The sequence below is a fragment of the Salvelinus namaycush genome, unplaced genomic scaffold, assembly GCF_016432855.1.
Source record: "Salvelinus namaycush isolate Seneca unplaced genomic scaffold, SaNama_1.0 Scaffold3203, whole genome shotgun sequence".
In the NCBI taxonomy this organism is placed as follows: Eukaryota; Metazoa; Chordata; class Actinopteri; order Salmoniformes; family Salmonidae; genus Salvelinus; species Salvelinus namaycush.
The window spans coordinates 618-27708 of NW_024060124.1; the positions used below are offsets into that span (position 1 = coordinate 618).

Genomic DNA, 27091 nt, shown 5'->3' on the forward strand with positions numbered 1-27091 from the left:
TTTTTCATTCCTCATCGTAACTTCATACTTCTTTTCTCCTTTCATTCGGCATCCCACCACCTCTCCACACACCTCCTTAATTGCTCTTAGTAGTTCCATTGTCGTCACTTTGTCTTCTCCTTCCAACTCAATTGCCACCGTGTATTCTTTTCCATATTTCATTCCTTCTTTATCTTCATTTTTCTTCCGTTGCGCATTTTCGTTGTCCTTTTCCATTCCGTTTGTCGTTGCCATGTTGTCCGTCATAATATATCAAAAAATGGGTCCAAAAAAGGCTCTCCCCCAAGCAGAAAACCTGCAAGGGGGAAGACTAACCAAACTTTAAACTATTCAACTGAAGAAAATAATAAATTATATTGCAAAAACCAATTAATTAACAAAAATAGCTCTCGAGCAAACACTCTCCAGCAAACACTCACTCACAGCTCAGACACTCGCACCTGTCGTCACTTCTCCAATCAGGATGGGCGTATTCAGGCTGGTATGGCCGTAAGCGAAGGTACATCTCTTGGTACACCATATAAAGTCAAAGTGAGTCTGATAAACAGACATTGCATTCTCACCAATTAGATAAGCAGCTTGAACTTTGGCTCACTCAAAAGTGGAAGAAATTACATATACTGTAGCCATCACTTTTTAGCACAGATAGTTGGATGAAATACAAACAAACCTTGCTAACATTTCAAAGCGAGGGCACATATTTCAGCCTTGTGGGAAAAAAACGGACAAATACAATGACTTCTGACAAATACATCATCAGCAACAGTTTCCCATGCAGCTATCCTACTAGCCACAATAAATACACAAAAGCTCTGGATGTTGAAAACCTATTGCATTGTTCTGTGCTAAGGAGGAACGCATGTATGGACAATTTCATATTGGAAGCGCATGGGGCGCGTATGACACATCATGACCGGGGGGGGTTAGAGTGGCTTCTCAACTATCTCTTGATTGAAGTACCAGCGTGGCATAAATACAATGCTGCATTTCGCAACATAATGTTTAGACAAAATGCCAACAATGTTTTGCTACAAACAAATGTTTCCACCTTTCGATTGGTCCACAAAGTCTCTTTCACAACTGACTTCAAAGATCTCCATAAGCACAGTCAGTTGACTCAAGTCATCCTTAAGCCTGCCGCCAAGCAACGGTTTATCATTAACAAAGACTATCAGGGTAAAGCGCAAAACGACCACTACCATAAATTTTGCAATTCGAGATTCCCACATTTGGAAAATTCCAAAGGGGTCAGCACAGCCAGAGTGCAATGGCTGAGCCCCACACCGGGTGAACCACCTTCTTGATCACAGTATCTCTTCTGCTTAGTGGAGGGCAAGTCTCTCCAGTGCCAACATTTTCCGCTAACGGTAACCACTTTGTGTTCTGATAATATCATATCACATCGACCTGCGTTAAATGCCGTTTAGGAATGCACTTGCACACAGAGTAGGTGAAAAAGTAGTTTATTTTGTTTACTAGATTATATCAGTGAACCACTAGATTCCCATCATGCAACACTGTCGAAAAAATCACCAATTACTTTTTAATATCTTAACCTATCTGATATCACAAATGTTTGCGATATGACGAAATACAATCACATTCAGACACACACACACACACACACAGACAAATGCATGAAACCAATTGATTTATTATCGATAACATCTCAGATTCTCTTGTGCTTTTGATTTACTCCATAAAAGAAGGGTTGTAATTCCAACATGGAAAACACAGGGCCATCAGACACCAGTCCAGTTCCACTCCTCACCAGCATTATTTCCTTTGATCATTTGAACAGGGCGAGGGAGCACAGAGCACACACAAGCTGCATTCAGTAACAATATTCTTATTTGTCTTATAAATAAAAGGCAGTTGCTCCCTGACAACACAAGGAACTTTGATCGTATTAAAAGGGCAGGGGAGACTAGCCCATAGAAGCTGCATTTAGTCAATTCAGCATCAAATGCTTACTACAAGGCAGTGTTGCTGATGAAATAATGCCACACCCCCTAGTGGACAAAAGGCTTACAGCACCTGGTATTCCCAGGCGGTCTCCCATCCAAGTACTAACCAGGCCCGACCCTGCTTAGCTTCCGAGATCAGACGAGATCGGGCATATTTTTTTTTTTTTATCTTTTATTATGAAAAAACACATAATATTTACAACATTCAATCAATAATAAAAAAGGATGAACAATTCATCCTTTTACAAAATCAAAAAATCAAAAATAAATAAAATAAAACCTATTAAAAAACACAATCATCCACTAAATCCACTTAATAATGAAATACAAGTTTCCCATTTGACAGAATTTCAATAAAAGTACTCCCCCACACAAACAATTTTTCAAAATTTCCTCCACCGTATCTATATATTATCTCTATATCTCTCTCTAATATGCTCCTAAAAAAACCTTCCACACTCACAATTTTCCCTTCATAATGACCTAAATTTCTTCTTAATCTTATCGCATATCTAGCATGACTTAGTATAAAATTCACCAAATTAAAATTTAAAACTTTACTTTTCCCATTTACACCAAAAAGAAACAACCTCCTCCACTCCACCCCAGTAAAAATCTCTTCTCCCCAATGTTTTACTAAAAGCCCTTTTAAAAACTCGTGAAAGTCTTTCAACCTACTACATTCAATAAAAAAGTGCATCAAATTTTCCACCCCCGTACCACAAATATCGCATTCTCTTTTAATATCCCTATTTATTTGATGCAAAACCACATTTGTAAAAATCCTATTATGTTTCAATTTAAAATCATTGTCTTCACATTCTATAAAATTATATTTTACATTTACATTCTTCCATATTGATTTTACATCCATGTTTGGAAACACCCTAGACCACACTTTCTCCGCAGCAGGACTTTTTATCTCTTTTAAAATACATTTTCTATAAACCATTTTAACTTTTAGCCCTGATAAATCATGTTTCTCCCCATTACTTTCATAATATAAAACTGGTAAAGCCCTAGATCTTTTGACCACCTCTTTGTTTATTAAAATCACCCACTCCCCGGGAATACATCCTAATATTTTCTTGTACATATTCTCCACAGTAGTTTTACTTATTTCTTCATCTACTTCAACCACATTGTCATATATAGCCTGAAATGGAAGAAACCCAGGAATTACCTCATATGCTATGTCACCTATCTGCCTCATCCCAGCCCTCATAAAATATTTACAAAACAACATCATATTATTGCACTTTATCTTTGGATTTAAAAATATCGGCTGATTTAAAATATTTTCTAAACTGGTACATTCATAATAAATATTTGGTAAAAACCGCCCCCAAGCCTCAAACACTTCTCTGTAAAACAAAGGTATATTACCTAACATTTCCTTCTTCATACTCATCAATAAACCATTGTCCCCCATCCTCCCAACCTCCTGCAAATACTCTTTAAAAAACCTTTTCCACCCATAATCCAATTCACCAAATAAATATTTCCGTACCATTTTTACTCTAATTGCTGTTTTCCTTACACTTAAATCTACCAACTTCAAACCCCCCTCCTCATAACCTGCAATCAAAGTTTTAAAAGCTATTCTCACCCCCTTCCCTTCCCATAAAAAATCAACTACAATTTTATTCATTTCAGATAAAACCCATTCTGGCATATCCAAAACATTCATTACATAAATAAATATTGACATCAACAATGAATTTATGACAATTACTTTCCCTTTTAATTTCAAAGACCTCCCCCTCCACATATTTACCACCTTTCTAACTTTATTTATTACACCACTCCATGTCAAATCCCTAGCTTCCATTTCTTTCACCCCTAAAAACACTCCTAATACCTTAAAATAATCTTTAACCACTTTAAAAGGAAAATTCCCCTCATTAATCTTCCCAATATACATTACTACTGACTTCTCCATGTTAACCTTTGCACCCGATGCTTGTCCATATACTTTAAAACACTCCATCACCCTTTTTACACTACCCTCATCTCTAACTGTTATAGTGGTATCATCTGCGTATTGATGTATCAAACTAAAACCTCCTTGCGGAGTCTCTACACAATTTATAAGATTATCTCTTTTAAGAAATGCTGCTAAAGGTTCTACCGATAAAACGAATAATAAAGCTGATAAAGGACACCCCTGTCTCACAGATCTCTCAAGAATAAAAGAATCGGTTAAAACCCCATTACATTTCACCCTACTTTTTGCCTTCTTATATAATAATTTTATCCATCCTATTATTCTATTACCAAAACCATATTTATCCATTACCCTAAACATAAAATCATGTTCCACCCTATCAAAAGCTTTATTTAAATCTATGCTTAAAACAATTCCCCCCATCTTATCATGATTCATTTTATTTATCACATCTCTAATTGTATTAATTGTATCCGCAATATCTCTACCAGGCACACTATAATTCTGTGTAGGTGCTATAATATCATTTAAAACTTGCTTCATTCTATTTGCCAGTATCTTTGCTAAAATCTTATAATCCGAATTTAATAAACTAATTGGCCTATAATTCTCCAATTTTAATTTACTCCCCTTATTTTTATATAAAATCGTTATCAGTCCTGTCACCATAGATTCAGAAATACTATCATTATCCTCCATATATTGATAAACTTCCAATAAAATAGGTGCTAAAAAACTGGCATATATTTTATAAAACTCTGCAATTATTCCATCTACTCCAGGACTCTTATTTACTTGTAAACCCTTAATCGCATCTTTAACTTCAGTCAATGTTATCTTCCCATCACACATTTGTTTATCCTCTACATTAATTTGCACATCCACACTATCCAATATCTCCTTTACACACCCCTCATCCACCTCCCCTTTCTTAAATAAATCCTTATAAAAATTCTGCACTGTTTCTAAAACCTCTACATAATCATTGACAACTTCACCCTTTATATTTTCGATCTCTCTAATATATGTTCTCCTCTGTTTATTCTTCTCTAATCCAAGAAAAAATGAAGTACATTTCTCCCCCTCCAAAACATACTTTGCCTTACTTCTTATAATTGCACCCTTACACTTATCTATTTCATATTTAGTCAATTGTGCTTTTAATTCCAAAAACTTTCCTATATTATAATTAGGTTCACTGTCACACTTCCTCATTTCTTTATCCAATTTAGCCCTCAACTCATTTTCTTCTCTTTTCATCCTACCTCTCTTTTTCCTTGCATATCCTATACTAAAAACTTTTATTTTTTCCTTAACCTTATCCCACCATGAACACTTATCATTCTCTTTCTGCTTATCCTCCATTTCACATGCTATCAAAGATTTAAGTTGTTTCCCATATTCCTCATCTCCCAAATACCCTGCATTCATACACCATATTCCACCCCCTGTTCTTTCCTTATCTAATCCCACTGAAAATGTTAAACCTGCATGATCACTAAAAGTTGTAAAAACATACTTAATATCTTTCATAAAATTCCTTAAACCTTCTTTTACTAAAACCAGATCTATCCTCGTTTGTTTCAAATCCCCTAAAACCACCTGCCTTCTAGAAAATTCTCTTTTTTCTGGATTTTCCTCTCTCCATATATCAATTATTCCTTTTTCTAACATCATCTTCTTTAAAACCCCCCTAGATACATCACTTCTAAAAATAGCTCCTCTTGTCATATCCAGTCTATCCATTTTAACATTAAAATCCCCAACTACAATACAGTTTCCCTCACACCATTTCCCTATTTCTAAAAATAAATCTTTGCGCTCTATTTCAGTATTAGGCGCATAAATATTTATAATTCTAAAAACCATACTCATATATTCAAAATCTACAATTAAAATCCTCCCATTATTATCATTATATATCTGTTTCACATTATCCACCACATCCCTCCTCAATAAAATAGCAACCCCACTTGAATTCCCTCTGCCGTTGTTTACATAAATAAAATCCCTCCATATTTTTTTAACTTCTAAAACACATACATTATCCCAGTGCGTCTCTTGAATACATAAAATATCTGACTTCTTCATTTTTATTATTCTATTAAATTTTCCCATTGTCCTCAATCCATTTGCATTTATTGACATTATATTTACCATTCTAATAAATAATAAAATGATAAAATATAATTTCATTTTCCTCTACCTGTTATCCAGTTTCTTTCCTCTTCCACCCTTTCTCTCCCCCTCTTCCCGCCGCTTTCCTCTTCCTGTATCCTTCCCTCGTTCTTTCAATCTTTTCTCCATCCTCCGTATCCGATATCTCTTCCAAGTCCATGTTTTCCAGCCAACTCACCCTCTTGACATCCACATCCGTTGTGCTCCCCGTATTCATCTCCGTTTCTTGTATAGTCGTTGTGCTCCCCGTGCTCATCACCGTCTCTGGTATTGTCATCAACTCCATAACCCCCTCCATTTCTTCACCCCCCGAGCTACTTGTTAGTGCTGTGCCTTCCCCCAAAACCTGTGAGTCCCCCGTGCTTCCCCCCATTCCACTCCCCCCCTCCTCCTGAAAACTCCCTCTTCTTACTTCTGAGTCCATACTGCTCCCAATTTCATTTATCTTCTGGTCCTTCTTCCTTCTTCCTTCCTCCGTCTCTCCACCCTCCACCACGTCCTCTCCTCCATCTTCTTCTCCTTCTTTCGACAATACAACTGCTTCCTCGAATAGTGTTTGACTCCCCTCTCCAGCCCTAACCTCTCCACAGTTGCACTCCGCCACTCTCTTTCTGCATCCACCACAAAAATTCCTTTCCTTCTCTCCATCACATTCCCTCGCATAGTGTCCTTGATTGCCACACTTAAAACACTTAAATTCCGGGCAGTCTTTAACTATGTGCCCGGGTTGAATACACATACGACACACTCTGACCTGTTTGTCATGGATGACTCTGAAATATTCTGCTCCCTCCAACGTCTCAATTCTTGTAGAATAAGGTAATGATGTCACTTTTTCTGTGAACTTGACCTTGCAGAAACGTGTCCCGTCAACCACCTCTGTTCCTGGCCAAACTCTCCTCCTTATCTCCGAGACAGCCGCCACTCCCCAGCTACTCAGCTTGCCCAGTATCACACCGTCTTCTACATATACTGGGAGATTCATGAACGACACCACCACTTCCTTCACATTAATATCTCTCGCCAGAATCTTTGTATCCTTTATTCTTAATCCATCCATTAGACGTTCTTTTCCTTTTTCATTTCTCATCGTAATTTCGTACTTCTTCTCCCCTTTCATTCGGCATCCCACCACCTCTCCACACACCTCCTTAATTGCTCTTAGTAGTTCCATTGTCGTCACCTTGTCTTCTCCTTCCAACTCAATTGCCACCGTGTATTCCTTGCCATATTTCATTTCTTCTTTATCTTCATTTTTCTTCCGTTGCGCCTTTTCGTTGTCTTTGTCCATTCCGTTTGTCTTTTCCATGTTGTCCGTCATAGTAAAAAAATGAATCCAAAAAACTCTCCCCCAAGCAGAAAAACTGCAAGGGGGAAGACTAACCAAACTTAAAACTATTCAACTGAAGAAAATAATAAATTATATTGCAAAAACCAATTAATTAACAAAAATAGCTCTCGAGCAAACACTCTCCAGCAAACACTCACTCACAGCTCAGACACTCGCACCTGTCGTCACTTCTCCAATCAGGAAATGCGCATTCAGGCTGGTATTGCCGTAAGCGAAGGTACATCTCTTGGCACACCATATAAAGTCAAAGTGAGTCTGATAAACAGACATTGCATTCTCACCAATTAGATAAGCAGCTTGAACTTTGGCTCACTCAAAAAGTGGAAGAAATTACATATACTGTAGCCATCACTTTTTAGCACAGATAGTTGGATGAAATACAAACAAACCTTGCAAACATTTCTAAGCGAGGGCACATATTTCAGCCTTGTGGGAAAAAACGGACAAATACAATGACTTCTGACAAATACATCATCAGCAACAGTTTCCCATGCAGCTATCCTACTAGCCACAATAAATACACAAAAGCTCTGGATGTTGAAAACCTATTGCATTGTTCTGTGCTAAGGAGGAACGCATGTATGGACAATTTCATATTGGAAGCGCATGACACATCATGACCGGGGTGGGGGGGGTTAGAGTGGCTTCTCAACTATCTCCTGATTGAAGTACCAGCGTGGCATAAATACAATGCTGCATTTCGCAACATAATGTTTTGACAAAATGCCAACAATATTTTGCTACAAACAAATGTTTCCACCTTTCGATTGGTCCACAAAGTCTCCTTCACAACTGACTTCAAAGATCTCCATAAGCACAGTCAGTTGACTCAAGTCATCCTTAAGCCTGCCGCCAAGCAACGGTTTATCATTAACAAAGACATCAGGGTAAAGCGCAAACGAGCACTACCATAAATTTTGCAATCGAGATTCCCACATTTAGGAAAATTCACAAGGGGTCAGCACAGCCAGCCAGAGTGGAATGGCTGAGCCCCACACCGGGTGAACCACCTTCTTGATCACGGTATATCTTCTGCTTAGTGGAGGGCAAAGTCTCTCCAGTGCCAACATTTTCCGCTAACGGTAACCACTTTGTGTTCTGATAATATCATATCACATCGACCTGCGTTAAATGCCGTTTAGGAATGCACTTGCACACAGAGTAGTGAAAAAGTAGTTTATTTTGTTTACTAGATTATATCAGTGAACCACTAGATTCCCATCATGCAACACTGTCGAAAAAATCACCAATTACTTTTTAATATCTTAACCTATCTGATATCACAAATGTTTGCGATATGACGAAATACAATCACATTCAGACACACACACACACACACACACAGACAAATGCATGAAACCAATTGATTTATTATCGATAACATCTCAGATTCTCTTGTGCTTTTGATTTACTCCATAAAAGAAGGGTTGTAATTCCAACATGGAAAACACAGGGCCATCAGACACCAGTCCAGTTCCACTCCTCACCAGCATTATTTCCTTTGATCATTTGAACAGGGCGAGGGAGCACAGAGCACACACAAGCTGCATTCAGTAACAATATTCTTATTTGTCTTATAAATAAAAGGCAGTTGCTCCCTGGCAACACAAGGAACTTTGATCGTATTAAAAGGGCAGGGGAGACTAGCCCATAGAAGCTGCATTTAGTCAATTCAGCATCAAATGCTTACTACAAGGCAGTGTTGCTGATGAAATAATGCCACACCCCCTAGTGGACGAAAGGCTTACAGCACCTGGTATTCCCAGGCGGTCTCCCATCCAAGTACTAACCAGGCCCGACCCTGCTTAGCTTCCGAGATCAGACGAGATCGGGCGTATTTTTATTTTTTTTCTCTTTTATTATGAAGAAACACATAACATTTACAACATTCAATCAACAATCAAAAGGTTGAACAATTCATCCTTTTACAAAATCAAAAAAAGAAAAGAAAATAAAACCTATTAGAAACACAATCATCCACCAAAACCAATTAATAATTAAAAACAAGTTTTCCATTCGACCCAATTTCAATAAAATTGCTCCCCCACACAAACAATTTTTCAAAATTACATCCACCATATTTATATATTACTTCTATATCTTTCTCTAACATACTTCTAAATAAAACCTCTATACTCACAATTTTCCCTTCATAATGTCCCAAATTCCTTCTTAGTCTTACAGCGTATCTGGCATGACTAAGAACAAAATTCATCAAATTAAAATTAATAACTTTGCTTTTCCCAGTTAAACCAAAAAGAAACAACCTCCTCCACTCAACCCCAGCAACAATCTCTTCTCCCCACTGTTGTACTAAAATCCCCTTTAAAAACTTATGAAACTCATCTAATCTACTACATTCAACAAAAAAGTGCATAAAATTTTCCACCCCCGTACCACAAATATCACATTCTCTTTTAATATCTCTATTTATTTGATGTAAAACCACGTTCGTAAAAATTCTATTATGTTTCATTTTAAAATCATTGTCTTCACATTCTATAGAATTATATTTTACATTTACATTCTTCCATATTGATTTTACATCTATATTTGCAAACACCCTAGACCACACTTTTTCCGAAGCAGGAGTTTTTATCTCTCTTGAAATACATTTTTCATAAACTTTTTTAACTTTCAAACCTGACAAATCATGCTTCTTCCCATTACCTTCATAATATAAAACCGGTAAACCCCTAGCTCTTGTTGCCACCTCTTTATTTATTAAAACACCCCACTCCCCAGGAAGACATCCTAATATTCTCTTATACATGTTCTCCACAGTAGTTCTACTTATTTCATCATTTTCTTCAACCACATTATCAAATATTGCCTGACTTGGAAGGAACCCCGGAATTACCTCATATAAGATGTCCCCAATCTGTCTCATCCCAGCCCTCATAAAATATTTACAAAACAACATCTTATTATTATACTGTATCTTGGGATTTAAAAAAATTGGCTGATTTAAAATATTGTCTAAAATGGTACACTCATAATAAATATTTGGTAAAAACTCCCCCCAAGCCTCAAACACTTCTCTATAAAACAAAGGTATATTACCTAACATTTCCTTTTTCATACACATCAATAAACCATTGTCCCCCATCCTCCCAACCTCCTGCAAATACTCCTTAAAAAATCTTTTCCATCCATAATCTAATTCCCCATATAAATATTTACGTACCATTTTGACTCTAATTGCTGTTTTCCTCACATTTAAATCCACCAACTTCAAGCCCCCCTCCTCATAACCTGCAATCAAAGTTTTAAAAGCTATTTTCACCCCCTTCCCTTCCCATAAAAAATCAACTACAATTTTATTCATTTCAGATAAAACCCATTCTGGCATATCCAAAACATTCATTACATAAATAAAAATTGACATCAACAATGAATTTATGACAATTACTTTCCCTTTTAATTTCAAAGACCTCCCCCTCCACATATTTACCACCTTCCTAACTTTGTTTATAACCCCACTCCATGTCATATCCCTAGCTTCCTGTTCCTTCACCCCTAAAAACACACCTAACACCTTAAAATAATCATTTACCATTTTAAAAGGAAAAATCTCCTCATTAATCTTCCCAACATACATTATTACTGACTTCTCCATATTCACTTTTGCTCCTGAGGCTTTCTCATATACTTTAAAACACTCCATCACCCTTTTAACACTTTCCTCATCTCTAACTGTTATTGTGGTATCGTCTGCATATTGATGAATTAAACTAAAACCTCCTTGCGGAGTCTCTACACAATTTATAAAATGATCTTTTTTAAGGTATGCCGCTAAGGGTTCTACCGATAAAACATACAGTAATGCTGATAAAGGGCACCCCTGTCTCACTGATCTCTCAAGAATAAAAGAATCTGTTAAAACCCCATTACATTTTACCCTACTTTTTGCCTTTCTATATAATAATTTTATCCATCCTATTATTCTATTTCCAAACCCATATTTTTCCAGTACCTTAAACATAAAATCATGTTCCACCCTGTCAAAAGCTTTATTAAAATCTATACTTAGAACAATTCCCCCTCTCTTATCGCTATTCATTTTATTTATCACATCTCTAAGTGTAATGATGGTATCAGCTATGTCTCTTCCAGGCACACTATAATTTTGTGTAGGTGCTATAATATCATTTAAAACCATCTTCATCCTATTCGCCAATATCTTAGCTAAAATCTTATAATCTGAATTTAATAAACTAATTGGCCTATAATTTTCTAATTTCATTTTGCTCCCCTTATTTTTATATAAAACCGATATCAGTCCTGTCACCATGGAGTCTGAAACAGTATTATTATCTTCCATATATTGATACACTTCCATTAAAATCGGTGCTAAAAAACTTTCATACATTTTGTAAAACTCTGCAATTAGTCCATCTTCTCCAGGACTTTTATTTATTTGTAATCCCTTAATTGCATCTTTCACTTCATCCACTGTTATCTTCCTATCACATATTTGCTTTTCCTCAACACCAATTTGCACATCCACACTACCTAAAATCTCCTTTACACACTCTTCATCCACCTCCCCTTTCTTAAATAAATCCTTATAAAAATTCTGTACAGTTTCTAATATCTCAACATAATCATTTACCACTTCACCCTTTACATTTTCTATCTCACTAATATATGATTTCGTCTGTTTAGTTTTCTCTAAACCAAGAAAAAAAGACGTACATTTCTCCCCTTCTAAAACATACTTTGCCCTACTTCTAATAGATGCCCCCTTACATTTATCTATTTCACATTTGCTCAATTGTGCCTTTAAATCTAAAAACCTTTCAATATTATAAATAGGATCAATATCACATTTCCTCATTTCTTCATTCAATTTTGCTCTTAAATAATTTTCTTCTCTTGTCATCCTACTCCTTTTCTTCCTTGCATATCTAATACTAAAATCTTTTATTTTTTTCTTAACATTTTCCCACCACTGGCACTTATTCCCTTTTTGCTTATCCTCCATTTCATGTTCTATCAAAGATTTAAGTTGTATTCCATATTCCTCATCACCTAGATACCTTGCATTCATACACCACACTCCCCCCCCTTTCCCCTCCCTATCTAACCCCACCGAAAATGTTAACCTGTTAGGGCTGCAAGCCCGATATCGGTACACCTCTGACAACATCCAGCTCAAGTGCAGGGCGCGAAATTCAAAATCTATTTTTTTTTAATATTTAACTTTCACACATTAACAAGTCCAATACAGCATTTGAAAGATAAACATCTTGTCAATCCAGCCAACATGTCCGATTTTTTAAATGTTTTACAGAGAAAACACCACATATATTTATGTTAGCTCACCACCAAATAAAAAAGAGGACAGACATTTTTCACAGCACAAGTAGGATGAAGTAGCATGCACAAGCCAACCTAACTAACCTAAAACCAACCTAAATAACCTAGAAAAAACTACCTCAGATGACAGTCCTATAACATGTTACACAATAAATCTATGTTTTGTTAAAAAAAAATGCATATTTTAGCTATAAATCAGTTTTACATTACTGCTACCATCATAGCTACAGTAAGAAATCGCACGGGAGTAGCCAGAGAAAATACAGACACCAACGTCAACTACCTTATTACACATCAGAAAACATTTCAGAGAAATATATGGTGGATAGCTAATGAAAGACAAAGATCTTGTGAATACAGACAATATTTCCGATTTCTGAAGTGTTTTACAGCGAAAACACCACATATATTTATGTTAGCTCACCACCAAATACAAAAGACAGACAGACATTTTTCACAGCAACGGTAGCATGCAATTAGCATGCACAAAGCTAACCAAACTAACCTAGAACCAACCTAAATAACCTAGAACCAACCTAAATAACCTAGAAAAAACTACCTCAGATGACAGTCCTATAACATGTTACACAATAAATCTATGTTTTGTTCGAAAAAGTTGAATATTTTAGCTATAAATCAGTTTTACATTACTGCTACCATCTTAGCCACCATCATAGCTACAGTCAGAAATCGCACGGCAGTAGCCAGAGAAAACAGACACCAACGTCAACTACTAATTTCACATCAGAAAAGATTTCAGAAAAATATATGGTGGATAGCTAATGAAAGAGAAAGATCTTGTGAATACAGACAATATTTCCGATTTCTGAAGTGTTTTACAGCGAAAACACAATATATCGTTATATTAGCTTACTACAATAGCTAACACACAGCAGCATTGATTCTAGTCAAACGCTAGCGATAGCACAGTTCGACAGATATATGAAAAAGCATCCCAAATTGGGTCCTTATCTTTGTTGATTTTCCATCAGAATGTTCTCCAAAGGGTCCTTTGTTCAGAACCGTGTTCATTTGGACCTAGAACGAACGATGTCCCTCTTGAATTAGCATGACACACTGGCCATGCCGTGCTAACCTCTCCGTCTTGACAAAATTCTTGCGTCGCATCACGTCTAAAGTCCAGAATAAATTTCAATAATATAATTAAAGTATATTGAAAAAACATACTTTAGGATGATATTGTGACATGTATCAAAGAAAATCGAAGCTGGAGGTCATATTCACCTATAACGAGTGTTTTCCAGGAGCGCAGTCCAGTTCCTACTTCGCGCCCAGAAAAAAAAATTAAGTGCGCACTTATCACTCAAAGATGTTCTTTTCAGTCCCTGACAGAGATAATCAAGTCATTTTTTCTCTCACTTCCGCATGACAACCAGGGGAAGATGTGTGACGTGTTTCTACAGTCCTAAGTGCCAAGGCCTTTTATAGAGAGTATCTTGAAGAGAGACATAGCTTCTTGGAAATGTCACTTTTTACAGAAAATGGGCTGTAAAAAGAGTTATGTTTCACTTAGAGAAATAATTAAACCTGTTTTAGAAACTAGAAGGTGTTTTCTATCCAAAGGTAATAATAATATGCATATTGTACAAGCAAGAATTGAGTACGAGGCCGTTTGAAATGGCCACCTCTTTCCACTGCTGATACTCACTGCTGATTTTTGAGCCATAAGAGGTTAACCCAGCATGATCACTAAAAGTTGTAAAAATATACTTAATATCCTTCATAAAATTCCTTAACCCTTCATTTACTAAAACCAGATCTATCCGTGTCTGTTTCAACTCCCCTAAAACCACCTGCCTTCTAGAAAATTCTCTCTTGTACGGATTCTCATCCCTCCATATATCAATCATTCCTTTTTCTATCATCATCTTCTTTAAAACCCCCCTAGATACATCACTTCTAAAAATAGCTCCTCTTGTCATATCCAGTCTATCCATTTTAACATTAAAATCCCCAACTACAATACAGTTTCCCTCACACCATTTTCCTATTTCTAAAAATAAATCTTTGCGCTCTATTTCAGTATTAGGCGCATAAATATTTATAATTCTAAAAACCCTACTCATATATTCAAAATCTACAATTAAAATCCTCCCATTATTATCATTATATATCTGTTTCACATTATCCACCACATCCTTCCTCAATAAAATAGCAACCCCACTTGAATTCCCCCTGCCATTGTTAACAAAAATAAAATCTCTCCATATTTTTTTTACTTCTAAAATACATACATTGTCCCAATGTGTTTCTTGCAGGCATAAAATATCCGAATTCTTCATTTTAACTATTCTTTGAAATTTTTCCATTGTTCTTAAACCATTCGCATTGATTGACATACAATTAACCATTCCAATAAATAATAATAAGAAAATATATTTTCTCATTTTCCTCTACCTTTTGTCATGTTTTCTTCCTTTTTCGTCCTTTTTCACCTCCAACGCCACTTTCCTCTTCCTGTAGCTTACCCTTGCTCTATCAATCTTTTCCATGTCTTCTGAATCTGAAATTGCCTCTAAATCCATCTCTTCCAACCAACTCGAATTCTTCTTTCCTGTGCCTGTTGTGCTGCTTGTATCCATTTGCGTCTCCTGTATAGTTGTCAGCATCCCACTCCCCTCCACTTCACCTCCTTCCGAAGCACCCACATAGCCCGAGGCCCCCCCCAAAAACTGTGAGTCCCCAGTGCCTCCACCCATCCCACTCCCGTCCTCCTCCTGAAAACTCCCTCTTCTTATCTCTGAATCCATACTGCCTCCTATTTCCTCCGTCTTCTGTTCCATCTTTTCCCCTCTTCTTTTCTCCGTCTCTCCTCCCTCCACCACGTCTTCTCCTCCATCGTCTTCTTCTACTCGGGGTGATACATCAGCCTCCACAAAAAGATCCTGGCTCCCCTCCTCATTCACAACCTCTCCACATTTGCACTCGTCAGCTCTCATGCTGACATCCTTCGCAAAATGCCCTTTCCTTTCCACCTACACATTCTCTTGCATAATGCCCTTGCTTCCCGCACTTATAACATTTAAATTCAGGGCAGTCCTTCACAATATGCCCAGGCTGAATACAAAGCCTACAAACTCTGACCTGCTTATCATGCATGACTCTAAAGTACTCTCCACCTTCAAGCGTATCAAACTTTGTAGAGTACGGCAGTGATTTCACAGTATCAGTGAATTTGACTTTGCAGTATCTCGTGCCATCTGCTATATCCGTGCCTGGCCAAACTCTCCTCCTGATTTCAGAGACTGCTGATACACCCCAGCTACATAGCTTGCCCAATATAGCACTGTCTTCCATGTATACAGGCAGATTCATGAACGACACCACCACTTCCTTCACATTAATATCTCTCGCCAGTATCTTGGTGTCCTTTATTCGTATTCCATCCATTAGCCGTTCTTTTCCTTTTTCATTCCTCATCGTAACTTCATACTTCTTTTCTCCTTTCATTCGGCATCCCACCACCTCTCCACACACCTCCTTAATTGCTCTTAGTAGTTCCATTGTCGTCACTTTGTCTTCTCCTTCCAACTCAATTGCCACCGTGTATTCTTTTCCATATTTCATTCCTTCTTTATCTTCATTTTTCTTCCGTTGCGCATTTTCGTTGTCCTTTTCCATTCCGTTTGTCGTTGCCATGTTGTCCGTCATAATATATCAAAAAATGGGTCCAAAAAAGGCTCTCCCCCAAGCAGAAAACCTGCAAGGGGGAAGACTAACCAAACTTTAAACTATTCAACTGAAGAAAATAATAAATTATATTGCAAAAACCAATTAATTAACAAAAATAGCTCTCGAGCAAACACTCTCCAGCAAACACTCACTCACAGCTCAGACACTCGCACCTGTCGTCACTTCTCCAATCAGGATGGGCGTATTCAGGCTGGTATGGCCGTAAGCGAAGGTACATCTCTTGGTACACCATATAAAGTCAAAGTGAGTCTGATAAACAGACATTGCATTCTCACCAATTAGATAAGCAGCTTGAACTTTGGCTCACTCAAAAAGTGGAAGAAATTACATATACTGTAGCCATCACTTTTTAGCACAGATAGTTGGATGAAATACAAACAAACCTTGCTAACATTTCAAAGCGAGGGCACATATTTCAGCCTTGTGGGAAAAAACGGACAAATACAATGACTTCTGACAAATACATCATCAGCAACAGTTTCCCATGCAGCTATCCTACTAGCCACAATAAATACACAAAAGCTCTGGATGTTGAAAACCTATTGCATTGTTCTGTGCTAAGGAGGAACGCATGTATGGACAATTTCATATTGGAAGCGCATGACACATCATGACCGGGGGGGGGTTAGAGTGGCTTCTCAACTATCTCCTTGATTGAAGTACCAGCGTGGCATAAATACAATGCTGCATTTCGCAACATAATGTTTCGACAAAATGCCAACAATATTTTGCTACAAACAAATGTTTCCACCTTTCGATTGGTCCACAAAGTCTCCTTCACAACTGACTTCAAAGATCTCCATAAGCACAGTCAGTTGACTCAAGTCATCCTTAAGCCTGCCGCCAAGCAACGGTTTATCATTAACAAAGACATCAGGGTAAAGCGCAAACGACCACTACCATAAATTTTGCAATCGAGATTCCCACATTTGGAAAATTCGCAAGGGGTCAGCACAGCCAGAGTGCAATGGCTGAGCCCCACACCGGGTGAACCACCTTCTTGATCACAGTATCTCTTCTGCTTAGTGGAGGGAAAGTCTCTCCAGTGCCAACATTTTCCGCTAACGGTAACCACTTTGTGTTCTGATAATATCATATCACATCGACCTGCGTTAAATGCCGTTTAGGAATGCACTTGCACACAGAGTAGTGAAAAAGTAGTTTATTTTGTTTACTAGATTATATCAGTGAACCACTAGATTCCCATCATGCAACACTGTCGAAAAAATCACCAATTACTTTTTAATATCTTAACCTATCTGATATCACAAATGTTTGCGATATGACGAAATACAATCACATTCAGACACACACACACACACACAGACAAATGCATGAAACCAATTGATTTATTATCGATAACATCTCAGATTCTCTTGTGCTTTTGATTTACTCCATAAAAGAAGGGTTGTAATTCCAACATGGAAAACACAGGGCCATCAGACACCAGTCCAGTTCCACTCCTCACCAGCATTATTTCCTTTGATCATTTGAACAGGGCGAGGGAGCACAGAGCACACACAAGCTGCATTCAGTAACAATATTCTTATTTGTCTTATAAATAAAAGGCAGTTGCTCCCTGACAACACAAGGAACTTTGATCGTATTAAAAGGGCAGGGGAGACTAGCCCATAGAAGCTGCATTTAGTCAATTCAGCATCAAATGCTTACTACAAGGCAGTGTTGCTGATGAAATAATGCCACACCCCCTAGTGGACAAAAGGCTTACAGCACCTGGTATTCCCAGGCGGTCTCCCATCCAAGTACTAACCAGGCCCGACCCTGCTTAGCTTCCGAGATCAGACGAGATCGGGCGTATTTTTTTTTTTTTTTCTTTTATTATGAAGAAACACATAACATTTACAACATTCAATCAACAATCAAAAGGTTGAACAATTCATCCTTTTACAAAATCAAAAAAAGAAAAGAAAATAAAACCTATTAGAAACACAATCATCCACCAAAACCAATTAATAATTAAAAACAAGTTTTCCATTCGACTCAATTTCAATAAAATTGCTCCCCCACACAAACAATTTTTCAAAATTACATCCACCATATTTATATATTACTTCTATATCTTTCTCTAACATACTTCTAAATAAAACCTCTACACTCACAATTTTCCCTTCATAATGTCCCAAATTCCTTCTTAGTCTTACAGCGTATCTGGCATGACTAAGAACAAAATTCATCAAATTAAAATTAATAACTTTGCTTTTCCCAGTTAAACCAAAAAGAAACAACCTCCTCCACTCAACCCCAGCAACAATCTCTTCTCCCCACTGTTGTACTAAAATCCCCTTTAAAAACTTATGAAACTCATCTAATCTACTACATTCAACAAAAAAGTGCATAAAATTTTCCACCCCCGTACCACAAATATCACATTCTCTTTTAATATCTCTATTTATTTGATGTAAAACCACGTTCGTAAAAATTCTATTATGTTTCATTTTAAAATCATTGTCTTCACATTCTATAGAATTATATTTTACATTTACATTCTTCCATATTGATTTTACATCTATATTTGCAAACACCCTAGACCACACTTTTTCCGAAGCAGGAGTTTTTATCTCTCTTAAAATACATTTTTCATAAACTTTTTTAACTTTCAAACCTGACAAATCATGCTTCTTCCCATTACCTTCATAATATAAAACCGGTAAACCCCTAGCTCTTGTTGCCACCTCTTTATTTATTAAAACACCCCACTCCCCAGGAAGACATCCTAATATTCTCTTATACATGTTCTCCACAGTAGTTCTACTTATTTCATCATTTTCTTCAACCACATTATCAAATATTGCCTGACTTGGAAGGAACCCCGGAATTACCTCATATAAGATGTCCCCAATCTGTCTCATCCCAGCCCTCATAAAATATTTACAAAACAACATCTTATTATTATACTGTATCTTGGGATTTAAAAAAATTGGCTGATTTAAAATATTGTCTAAAATGGTACACTCATAATAAATATTTGGTAAAAACTCCCCCCAAGCCTCAAACACTTCTCTATAAAACAAAGGTATATTACCTAACATTTCCTTTTTCATACACATCAATAAACCATTGTCCCCCATCCTCCCAACCTCCTGCAAATACTCCTTAAAAAATCTTTTCCATCCATAATCTAATTCCCCATATAAATATTTACGTACCATTTTGACTCTAATTGCTGTTTTCCTCACATTTAAATCCACCAACTTCAAGCCCCCCTCCTCATAACCTGCAATCAAAGTTTTAAAAGCTATTTTCACCCCCTTCCCTTCCCATAAAAAATCAACTACAATTTTATTCATTTCAGATAAAACCCATTCTGGCATATCCAAAACATTCATTACATAAATAAAAATTGACATCAACAATGAATTTATGACAATTACTTTCCCTTTTAATTTCAAAGACCTCCCCCTCCACATATTTACCACCTTCCTAACTTTGTTTATAACCCCACTCCATGTCATATCCCTAGCTTCCTGTTCCTTCACCCCTAAAAACACACCTAACACCTTAAAATAATCATTTACCATTTTAAAAGGAAAAATCTCCTCATTAATCTTCCCAACATACATTATTACTGACTTCTCCATATTCACTTTTGCTCCTGAGGCTTTCTCATATACTTTAAAACACTCCATCACCCTTTTAACACTTTCCTCATCTCTAACTGTTATTGTGGTATCGTCTGCATATTGATGAATTAAACTAAAACCTCCTTGCGGAGTCTCTACACAATTTATAAAATGATCTTTTTTAAGGTATGCCGCTAAGGGTTCTACCGATAAAACATACAGTAATGCTGATAAAGGGCACCCCTGTCTCACTGATCTCTCAAGAATAAAAGAATCTGTTAAAACCCCATTACATTTTACCCTACTTTTTGCCTTTCTATATAATAATTTTATCCATCCTATTATTCTATTTCCAAACCCATATTTTTCCAGTACCCTAAACATAAAATCATGTTCCACCCTGTCAAAAGCTTTATTAAAATCTATACTTAAAACAATTCCCCCTCTCTTATCGCTATTCATTTTATTTATCACATCTCTAAGTGTAATGATGGTATCAGCTATGTCTCTTCCAGGCACACTATAATTTTGTGTAGGTGCTATAATATCATTTAAAACCATCTTCATCCTATTCGCCAATATCTTAGCTAAAATCTTATAATCTGAATTTAATAAACTAATTGGCCTATAATTTTCTAATTTCATTTTGCTCCCCTTATTTTTATATAAAACCGATATCAGTCCTGTCACCATGGAGTCTGAAACAGTATTATTATCTTCCATATATTGATACACTTCCATTAAAATCGGTGCTAAAAAACTTTCATACATTTTGTAAAACTCTGCAATTAGTCCATCTACTCCAGGACTTTTATTTATTTGTAATCCCTTAATTGCATCTTTCACTTCATCCACTGTTATCTTCCTATCACATATTTGCTTTTCCTCAACACCAATTTGCACATCCACACTACCTAAAATCTCCTTTACACACTCTTCATCCACCTCCCCTTTCTTAAATAAATCCTTATAAAAATTCTGTACAGTTTCTAATATCTCAACATAATCATTTACCACTTCACCCTTTACATTTTCTATCTCACTAATATATGATTTCGTCTGTTTAGTTTTCTCTAAACCAAGAAAAAAAGACGTACATTTCTCCCCTTCTAAAACATACTTTGCCCTACTTCTAATAGATGCCCCCTTACATTTATCTATTTCACATTTGCTCAATTGTGCCTTTAAATCTAAAAACCTTTCAATATTATAAATAGGATCAATATCACATTTCCTCATTTCTTCATTCAATTTTGCTCTTAAATAATTTTCTTCTCTTGTCATCCTACTCCTTTTCTTCCTTGCATATCTAATACTAAAATCTTTTATTTTTTTCTTAACATTTTCCCACCACTGGCACTTATCATTCCCTTTTTGCTTATCCTCCATTTCATGTTCTATCAAAGATTTAAGTTGTATTCCATATTCCTCATCACCTAGATACCTTGCATTCATACACCACACTCCCCCCCCTTTCCCCTCCCTATCTAACCCCACCGAAAATGTTAACCCAGCATGATCACTAAAAGTTGTAAAAATATACTTAATATCCTTCATAAAATTCCTTAACCCTTCATTTACTAAAACCAGATCTATCCGTGTCTGTTTCAACTCCCCTAAAACCACCTGCCTTCTAGAAAATTCTCTCTTGTACGGATTCTCATCCCTCCATATATCAATCATTCCTTTTTCTATCATCATCTTCTTTAAAACCCCCCTAGATACATCACTTCTAAAAATAGCTCCTCTTGTCATATCCAGTCTATCCATTTTAACATTAAAATCCCCAACTACAATACAGTTTCCCTCACACCATTTTCCTATTTCTAAAAATAAATCTTTGCGCTCTATTTCAGTATTAGGCGCATAAATATTTATAATTCTAAAAACCCTACTCATATATTCAAAATCTACAATTAAAATCCTCCCATTATTATCATTATATATCTGTTTCACATTATCCACCACATCCTTCCTCAATAAAATAGCAACCCCACTTGAATTCCCCCTGCCATTGTTAACAAAAATAAAATCTCTCCATATTTTTTTTACTTCTAAAATACATACATTGTCCCAATGTGTTTCTTGCAGGCATAAAATATCCGAATTCTTCATTTTAACTATTCTTTGAAATTTTTCCATTGTTCTTAAACCATTCGCATTGATTGACATACAATTAACCATTCCAATAAATAATAATAAGAAAATATATTTTCTCATTTTCCTCTACCTTTTGTCATGTTTTCTTCCTTTTTCGTCCTTTTTCACCTCCAACGCCACTTTCCTCTTCCTGTAGCTTACCCTTGCTCTATCAATCTTTTCCATGTCTTCTGAATCTGAAATTGCCTCTAAATCCATCTCTTCCAACCAACTCGAATTCTTCTTTCCTGTGCCTGTTGTGCTGCTTGTATCCATTTGCGTCTCCTGTATAGTTGTCAGCATCCCACTCCCCTCCACTTCACCTCCTTCCGAAGCACCCACATAGCCCGAGGCCCCCCCCAAAAACTGTGAGTCCCCAGTGCCTCCACCCATCCCACTCCCGTCCTCCTCCTGAAAACTCCCTCTTCTTATCTCTGAATCCATACTGCCTCCTATTTCCTCCGTCTTCTGTTCCATCTTTTCCCCTCTTCTTTTCTCCGTCTCTCCTCCCTCCACCACGTCTTCTCCTCCATCGTCTTCTTCTACTCGGGGTGATACATCAGCCTCCACAAAAAGATCCTGGCTCCCCTCCTCATTCACAACCTCTCCACATTTGCACTCGTCAGCTCTCATGCGACATCCTTCGCAAAATGCCCTTTCCTTTCCACCTACACATTCTCTTGCATAATGCCCTTGCTTCCCGCACTTATAACATTTAAATTCAGGGCAGTCCTTCACAATATGCCCAGGCTGAATACAAAGCCTACAAACTCTGACCTGCTTATCATGCATGACTCTAAAGTACTCTCCACCTTCAAGCGTATCAAACTTTGTAGAGTACGGCAGTGATTTCACAGTATCAGTGAATTTGACTTTGCAGTATCTCGTGCCATCTGCTATATCCGTGCCTGGCCAAACTCTCCTCCTGATTTCAGAGACTGCTGATACACCCCAGCTACATAGCTTGCCCAATATAGCACTGTCTTCCATGTATACAGGCAGATTCATGAACGACACCACCACTTCCTTCACATTAATATCTCTCGCCAGTATCTTGGTGTCCTTTATTCGTATTCCATCCATTAGCCGTTCTTTTCCTTTTTCATTCCTCATCGTAACTTCATACTTCTTTTCTCCTTTCATTCGGCATCCCACCACCTCTCCACACACCTCCTTAATTGCTCTTAGTAGTTCCATTGTCGTCACTTTGTCTTCTCCTTCCAACTCAATTGCCACCGTGTATTCTTTTCCATATTTCATTCCTTCTTTATCTTCATTTTTCTTCCGTTGCGCATTTTCGTTGTCCTTTTCCATTCCGTTTGTCGTTGCCATGTTGTCCGTCATAATATATCAAAAAATGGGTCCAAAAAAGGCTCTCCCCCAAGCAGAAAACCTGCAAGGGGGAAGACTAACCAAACTTTAAACTATTCAACTGAAGAAAATAATAAATTATATTGCAAAAACCAATTAATTAACAAAAATAGCTCTCGAGCAAACACTCTCCAGCAAACACTCACTCACAGCTCAGACACTCGCACCTGTCGTCACTTCTCCAATCAGGATGGGCGTATTCAGGCTGGTATGGCCGTAAGCGAAGGTACATCTCTTGGCACACCATATAAAGTCAAAGTGAGTCTGATAAACAGACATTGCATTCTCACCAATTAGATAAGCAGCTTGAACTTTGGCTCACTCAAAAAGTGGAAGAAATTACATATACTGTAGCCATCACTTTTTAGCACAGATAGTTGGATGAAATACAAACAAACCTTGCAAACATTTCTAAGCGAGGGCACATATTTCAGCCTTGTGGGAAAAAACGGACAAATACAATGACTTCTGACAAATACATCATCAGCAACAGTTTCCCATGCAGCTATCCTACTAGCCACAATAAATACACAAAAGCTCTGGATGTTGAAAACCTATTGCATTGTTCTGTGCTAAGGAGGAACGCATGTATGGACAATTTCATATTGGAAGCGCATGACACATCATGACCGGGGGGGGGGTTAGAGTGGCTTCTCAACTATCTCCTGATTGAAGTACCAGCGTGGCATAAATACAATGCTGCATTTCGCAACATAATGTTTCGACAAAATGCCAACAATATTTTGCTACAAACAAATGTTTCCACCTTTCGATTGGTCCACAAAGTCTCCTTCACAACTGACTTCAAAGATCTCCATAAGCACAGTCAGTTGACTCAAGTCATCCTTAAGCCTGCCGCCAAGCAACGGTTTATCATTAACAAAGACATCAGGGTAAAGCGCAAACGAGCACTACCATAAATTTTGCAATCGAGATTCCCACATTTGGAAAATTCGCAAGGGGTCAGCACAGCCAGAGTGCAATGGCTGAGCCCCACACCGGGTGAACCACCTTCTTGATCACGGTATCTCTTCTGCTTAGTGGAGGAAAGTCTCTCCAGTGCCAACATTTTCCGCTAACGGTAACCACTTTGTGTTCTGATAATATCATATCACATCGACCTGCGTTAAATGCCGTTTAGGAATGCACTTGCACACAGAGTAGTGAAAAAGTAGTTTATTTTGTTTACTAGATTATATCAGTGAACCACTAGATTCCCATCATGCAACACTGTCGAAAAAATCACCAATTACTTTTTAATATCTTAACCTATCTGATATCACAAATGTTTGCGATATGACGAAATACAATCACATTCAGACACACACACACACACACAGACAAATGCATGAAACCAATTGATTTATTATCGATAACATCTCAGATTCTCTTGTGCTTTTGATTTACTCCATAAAAGAAGGGTTGTAATTCCAACATGGAAAACACAGGGCCATCAGACACCAGTCCAGTTCCACTCCTCACCAGCATTATTTCCTTTGATCATTTGAACAGGGCGAGGGAGCACAGAGCACACACAAGCTGCATTCAGTAACAATATTCTTATTTGTCTTATAAATAAAAGGCAGTTGCTCCCTGACAACACAAGGAACTTTGATCGTATTAAAAGGGCAGGGGAGACTAGCCCATAGAAGCTGCATTTAGTCAATTCAGCATCAAATGCTTACTACAAGGCAGTGTTGCTGATGAAATAATGCCACACCCCCTAGTGGACAAAAGGCTTACAGCACCTGGTATTCCCAGGCGGTCTCCCATCCAAGTACTAACCAGGCCCGACCCTGCTTAGCTTCCGAGATCAGACGAGATCGGGCGTATTTTTTTTTTTTTTTTCTTTTATTATGAAGAAACACATAACATTTACAACATTCAATCAACAATCAAAAGGTTGAACAATTCATCCTTTTACAAAATCAAAAAAAAGAAAAGAAAATAAAACCTATTAGAAACACAATCATCCACCAAAACCAATTAATAATTAAAAACAAGTTTTCCATTCGACTCAATTTCAATAAAATTGCTCCCCCACACAAACAATTTTTCAAAATTACATCCACCATATTTATATATTACTTCTATATCTTTCTCTAACATACTTCTAAATAAAACCTCTACACTCACAATTTTCCCTTCATAATGTCCCAAATTCCTTCTTAGTCTTACAGCGTATCTGGCATGACTAAGAACAAAATTCATCAAATTAAAATTAATAACTTTGCTTTTCCCAGTTAAACCAAAAAGAAACAACCTCCTCCACTCAACCCCAGCAACAATCTCTTCTCCCCACTGTTGTACTAAAATCCCCTTTAAAAACTTATGAAACTCATCTAATCTACTACATTCAACAAAAAAGTGCATAAAATTTTCCACCCCCGTACCACAAATATCACATTCTCTTTTAATATCTCTATTTATTTGATGTAAAACCACGTTCGTAAAAATTCTATTATGTTTCATTTTAAAATCATTGTCTTCACATTCTATAGAATTATATTTTACATTTACATTCTTCCATATTGATTTTACATCTATATTTGCAAACACCCTAGACCACACTTTTTCCGAAGCAGGAGTTTTTATCTCTCTTAAAATACATTTTTCATAAACTTTTTTAACTTTCAAACCTGACAAATCATGCTTCTTCCCATTACCTTCATAATATAAAACCGGTAAACCCCTAGCTCTTGTTGCCACCTCTTTATTTATTAAAACACCCCACTCCCCAGGAAGACATCCTAATATTCTCTTATACATGTTCTCCACAGTAGTTCTACTTATTTCATCATTTTCTTCAACCACATTATCAAATATTGCCTGACTTGGAAGGAACCCCGGAATTACCTCATATAAGATGTCCCCAATCTGTCTCATCCCAGCCCTCATAAAATATTTACAAAACAACATCTTATTATTATACTGTATCTTGGGATTTAAAAAAATTGGCTGATTTAAAATATTGTCTAAAATGGTACACTCATAATAAATATTTGGTAAAAACTCCCCCCAAGCCTCAAACACTTCTCTATAAAACAAAGGTATATTACCTAACATTTCCTTTTTCATACACATCAATAAACCATTGTCCCCCATCCTCCCAACCTCCTGCAAATACTCCTTTAAAAAACCTTTTCCATCCATAATCTAATTCCCCATAATAAATATTTCCGTACCATTTTGACTCTAATTGCTGTTTTCCTTCACACTTTAAATCCTACCAACTTCAAGCCCCCCTCCTCATAACCTGCAATCAAAGTTTTAAAAGCTATTCTCACCCCCTTCCCTTCCCATAAAAAATCCAACTACAATTTTATTCATTTCAGATAAAACCCATTCTGGCACATATTCCAAAACATTCATGTGACATAAATAAATATTGACATCAACAATGAATTTATGACAATTACTTTCCCTTTTTAATTTCAAAGACCTCCCCCTCCACATATTTACCACCTTTCTAACTTTATTTATTAACCACTCCATGTCAAATCCCTAGCTTCCATTTCTT

The 27091-nt window shown here is 36.9% G+C and overlaps 4 pseudogenes; all 4 read right to left on the bottom strand.

Moving 5' to 3' along the window:
• Window positions 1-1178: 1178 nt before the first annotated feature.
• Window positions 1179-1329, bottom strand: LOC120040023 (annotated as a pseudogene).
• Window positions 1330-8332: 7003 nt separating this feature from the next.
• On the bottom strand, window positions 8333-8487 carry LOC120040025 (annotated as a pseudogene).
• Window positions 8488-17359: 8872 nt separating this feature from the next.
• Window positions 17360-17509, bottom strand: LOC120040022 (annotated as a pseudogene).
• A 6956-nt stretch (window positions 17510-24465) lies between these two features.
• LOC120040026 lies at window positions 24466-24615 on the bottom strand (annotated as a pseudogene).
• Window positions 24616-27091: the final 2476 nt, after the last annotated feature.